Source organism: Brassica napus, unplaced genomic scaffold (genome assembly GCF_020379485.1).
Source record: "Brassica napus cultivar Da-Ae unplaced genomic scaffold, Da-Ae ScsIHWf_666;HRSCAF=974, whole genome shotgun sequence".
Classification (NCBI taxonomy): domain Eukaryota; kingdom Viridiplantae; phylum Streptophyta; class Magnoliopsida; order Brassicales; family Brassicaceae; genus Brassica; species Brassica napus.
The window spans coordinates 7,501-12,500 of record NW_026016723.1 but is presented as its reverse complement, the minus strand read 5'-3'; the positions used below and the strand labels follow the sequence as shown (position 1 = coordinate 12,500).

General features: G+C 44.2%; 1 non-coding gene across 1 annotated transcript in view; it reads left to right on the top strand.

Annotated features, from left to right (window-relative positions):
* The first annotated feature begins 4,934 nt into the window (after positions 1-4,934).
* Positions 4,935-5,000, top strand: part of LOC125604945 — a 106-nt gene continuing 40 nt past the window's right edge. Inside the window, exon 1 of the small nucleolar RNA XR_007336543.1 lies at positions 4,935-5,000. This exon is cut by the window's right edge and continues 40 nt beyond it. This is a non-coding gene — a small nucleolar RNA (small nucleolar RNA R71).

The window sequence follows — 5,000 nt, the reverse complement described above, 5'->3', positions numbered from 1 at the left end:
ATATAAGAATAAAATAAATTATATCAGTAAATCTCCCCCCAGACTTAAATTACACTGTCCCAGTGTAACTCAGTCGGAGTTATGATGGAATAATTCATAAGTACGAAATGTAACAAGTAAGGAATATACATCTGACCGGATTAGATATCGATGTGAAAATGTTGCATCGATCGTCGTGTGTTTGTCTATGTCGAGCGATGTAGACGTCTCGTCGGCGGTCGATATTCAGGTACTCCTACTTGGGTCTCCTAAATCTGAAAGAAATAAAACGAAAGTAAATAAATGCTAGCTAATAAAACCAAAATAAAATACCTAATAATGGGTTGTCTCCCACTCAGCGCTTGATTATAGTCATTTAGCTTGACTGTGGTAGTGATTGGCTATTTGGTGGATAAACAGCTGCTTGTTGGAAAACAAGCATCCACGTCATCTCTGCACATTCTGGACCAAGATGCAATGAAACTTCTTGTGGCCTCATCATTTCTTGTCCACTTGTCATCCATCTTCTTAAGTACATTGGAGATGTTCTGTAGCCTATCTTGAACGTTGTCAATGCTGACCTGGTGCCAGCCTATGTTGTCATAGGCGTATGATGAAAGTTCTGTCAGTTCCTCGTGCATTGTCGTTTGGTGTATCAGCTGCTCGCCGGCTGGTGTAGACTCGGCGTCGATCGATGCGATTAAGTGTTTGTCGGTCGATCTCGGCGACTTACCATCGAGCGATTTCGCTCGCTTCCTGTCGATCGATGCTGATATCTGGTGTTGAGCTGCGAGTTGCCTCTGAATGGCTTTGACTTCTTTCTGTAGCCATTCTGCGTGGCTGTCTAGTCCACCGATTCTGTTGTCGAATGGAAAGTAGATGTCATCGCAGCGTTTGTCAAGTCGTTCCTCCATGGTGTCTATAGCAGTGTAGATCTTGGATGTGATCTTGTCAACCTCTGCTGCTGTGTAGGGAAGTAACTCCACAGGATTCTTGCCATCGATCCATGGCCCTCGTAGCCTGTCGATCGAAAATGAGTTTGCCTGTAAAAAATTTTCATTAGTAATTTTATCAATATCCCTTTGGGCATGAAGTATTTGACTAGACAATTTGTTTAAATATAGCATGACTGGTGATACGAAGCGGTCATGCATGTCGTCGTAAGTATGCAGCCTATCTTAGCGTCGAGCGATGTGATGGTACACACGTCGATCGATGTGGCTGGTTGTTGGTCCTTCTTGCGAATGGTGTCCAGATCTTGCTGTAGTAGCTCATTTTAGTGCTCAGCCAGTCCACGTTGTTGTTGAGAGGGTAGTACATGTCGTTTATCCTCGTGTTGATGTATGAGACTTCCCATTCATCCTTGTGTTCTGCTGAACATTGAGGTTCTGCAGGGATCTGGGCTGTCGGAAGACTGACGTCGATCGATGGTGCATGTGGTGCGTCGATCGTGGCTTCCTTCTCAAGTTGCTGTCGTAAACTCTCAATTTCTGTCCTCATTTCTACCATACTTCTGAAAAGCTCATTGTAGCCTATATCCAAAGGTTGATTTGTATCTTTTACCAATGATTTGAGCTCCTCTCCCAGTTTTTCCTGAGCTCCACAAATACCAGTCACCATCTTATTGATTTCATCTTTGGTGTAGAGTTCTGGTGCCAGTCTTGTGAGTGTGAAGGAAGTGGCTTGTTCTGGAAGACAGATGTGGCTCTCTTCAAAAAGAGATGCTCTTTCCTGTAATTTCCTGATGTCGTCCTTTGTGACAGGTATCATCTCACCAGCTACGCCTCGTGCGTGTCAACAGTCATCTTTGTAGACTCCATACTCGTCCCTTCGTTCCCAAGTGAACTTTCTGGCTCCGTACATGTCAAAAGCGCGGTATCCAAATTCATAACGTCTGTCGATCGACGTCTGGTCATCCTTATCAGTCGACGTTGGTGTTATCCTGTCGATCGATGTCTGAGTTGTCCCGTCGATCGATGCTTGGCCTTTTGGTTGGCATGATAGATATAGATTGATTTCTGTTGCGGTGACTCCTACGTGTTTGTTTGGATTGGTTTGAATGACGTCTGGAGTGCCACGTTGCTGTGAGAATAGGTTGTCAGGTCCATTGGCCACTTGAAGGATATCTGCTATGTCCTCTCTGGACACTTGTAAGATCCTTCCATCTATTGCACGTGCGTTTGCCATCTGGGTCCCTGAAAATACCAAATGCATCAGGTGTTAGAAAACCGTAATCAATGTTTGCATTATCATTCAATTTAGAAATAGAAAGATTAGGTTTAAGAGTAGTATCGATCGATGTTGATACAGATGCATCGATCGAGGGCAGAATAATTTCTGCAGAACTTGTGTTCTTGAGATGATTGCTCTTCATGGATTTTCCTGTTGATGTAGACGGAAGAGTGTTCATCTTTTCTGCTTGTGTGTCTGCTCTGGTGTGTGGAGGTGGTTTCAGGGGTGCAAAACGTTTTAAATAGGTATCTATAAACCTAGTTGGAGAGGGAATATTCTCCTGCTCCTGGATTTTTGCTCCGGCGCAAATATCGATCGATGTTCCTATATGGGTGTCGATCGATGTGAGCGGTTGTTTTGCTGGACGAGGGTGGGTATCGACCGATGTGGAGTGCACTTCGTCGAACGATGTTGGAAACGTGTTGGTGAACTTATGTGTTTCAAATCTTTCATCCTGCAAAGACATTTCTATTGCACGTTCCTTCCAATAATCCTCATCGTATTCTTCTGTATGTTCCTCGTTAGGTGAAGTAATTACAGTGTCAACTGCAAAACTTTCATGGAAACCACTGTCTGCCCAACTGCCTATGGAATAATCATCACGTCCTCTCTTGCTTGGAGGTTGGAAGGCAAAGTGTGGATAACAATGATTAGGTAGAGCGAAATGGTCAACCGGCTGATCAACGTCGAGCGACGTTTTGTTGCGGTCATCGGTCACCGTTGACTCATTGGAATCGATCGATGGAAAGGGTGGGTTTCGATCGATTCGAGTCTGTTTCGTACTCTGTTTCGTACTCTGATTCGTACTCTGCTCCACAATGGCATGCGCCAATGAAGCCAAGTTCTTTCCCGTAATCCACATAATTAATAATTTTTCTCTTAGGTCGGATAGGGTCGTAGTGGATGTTGGGGTCTATCAGCATCAGACACAATTTGTTTTTGTTCATGTCACATACAGCTCCTACTGTAGCTAGGAAAGATCTTCCAAGCAGAAGTGAAGAGTTCCAGTTAAGTTTGATGTCCAAGACATGAAAATCTACCGGGACAAGGGCATTACCAATCTGTACCTCCAGATCTCTTATGATACCTCCTGATTGTTTTTCTGAAAGATCCACGAAGGTGAAGGATTCTGTTGAAGGTTCGATGGTCAAACCAAGATGGTCTGCCATGATCCTAGGGAGGATACTAACTGATGCTCCTGTGTCACACATTGAATGGGGAAATTCAACACCCTTGACTACGCATGGTATTGCAAACTTCCCAGGATCACTCTTCTTCGACAATGTGATCCTGTGTCTCATCTTCTCTCTGACTTGATGAAACATTCTCCTAATGTCTTCCTCAGTTACCTTTGTTTCTCTGAAGAACATCCACAACCTGTGTGTGAAGTAAGCTTCATCAAAAGGTTTTTCGATTGGGATTCTGAGGATTCTTTTAGTGAAACCATCCATCTCCTTATCGTTAGCTTCCCTCTTAAGGTACTTAGGAATTTTCTCCTTTCTTTTCCTTAACCTTCTCCCTTCAGTTTCCTGATCTTCTTGAACTAGTTCTGGTGAACTATTTAAAGGGTTGGGTTTTGGTTCGGGTGGGCTATCTATTGGTTTAGGTGGTGGTTTGAGTGCGTTGATATAGTCATTATCGACTGAGGGTAACCGCACTCGGTATGTCAGAGGTGCCTGTCGATCGATGGGAGGTGTGTTGTGACGATCGACGTCGGACTCACTCTGTCGATCGATGGTTGGGTCAACCGATCGATCGATTTTATCATAGAATTCCTCATGAGTTAGATTTCGAACTGCATTGCATTCAGTCGATTTAGCGGACGACGTCGATCGATAACTGGAGTAATCCATCCATCGATCTTCGTCATGGTCTGTCGATCGATGCGAGTTCATCGACATCGGTCGACACATTGGGATCCGCCGAGACTCATGGAGCTTTCGATTTTGAAGTCTCCTTCCTCAAGCTTTTCATGTCTCACCACTTGCCAGAAATCATCATCTATGATGGCATTTACGTGGTGTTTTCCTTTGTCAGCTCCTGCCTCTCTAGCGAAAGCTTCTTGCCTCTTTATAGTTTCGCCAGTCTGAATCACTTGTGTTTCAAGTGTTCTCACCTGAGTCCCTAAGGTCTCGATTTTGGTGTTCAGATTGTTGTAGGCGGAGTCTATTTTACCGTTGAAATCCACGGTGATATGTTGTTGTCCCAACAGTACTCGATCAAGCATTTCTTCGATCTTGCTTTCCTGAGTCTGGGGTGGTGGATTCTGGTAGTAGGAGTTCGAGTAGCTTTTGCTGTTGTTGAAGGGTTTTTGAAATTGTGAACTCTGGTTACTTCTTTGACCATTTCCAAAGAAGTTTCTGTTTCCGCCCTGGTTTCCAAATTTCTGGAATCCGATACCTCTGATGTAGTTCACATTTTCTTCTCCTTCCGTATCTGCTACTTCTCCTTCAGCTAAACAGACTTGCTTCCTAAGAAGCTCGTGCACCACATCTAACTTAGCTCTTACTTCGTCCATCTGTTCCTTCCCGATAGAAGCTACAGACTTCTTCCGTTCAGAGTCAGTGTTTTTGGTGCTGCTGCTGTTAGCAAGGTTTTCGATAAGTCTCACAGCTTCTAACGGATTCGAGTAGTGAAGTTTCCTTCACTCGCCGTATCAAGAGCCATTTGATACTGTAAGGCGAGACCTCGAAAGAAAGTGCTTAGCAGCTGCACTTCGTTAAATCCCGTGGTGTGGACAGTCTCGCTGGAAGAACCTAAATCTAATCCACGCATCTTTGAAGGACTCT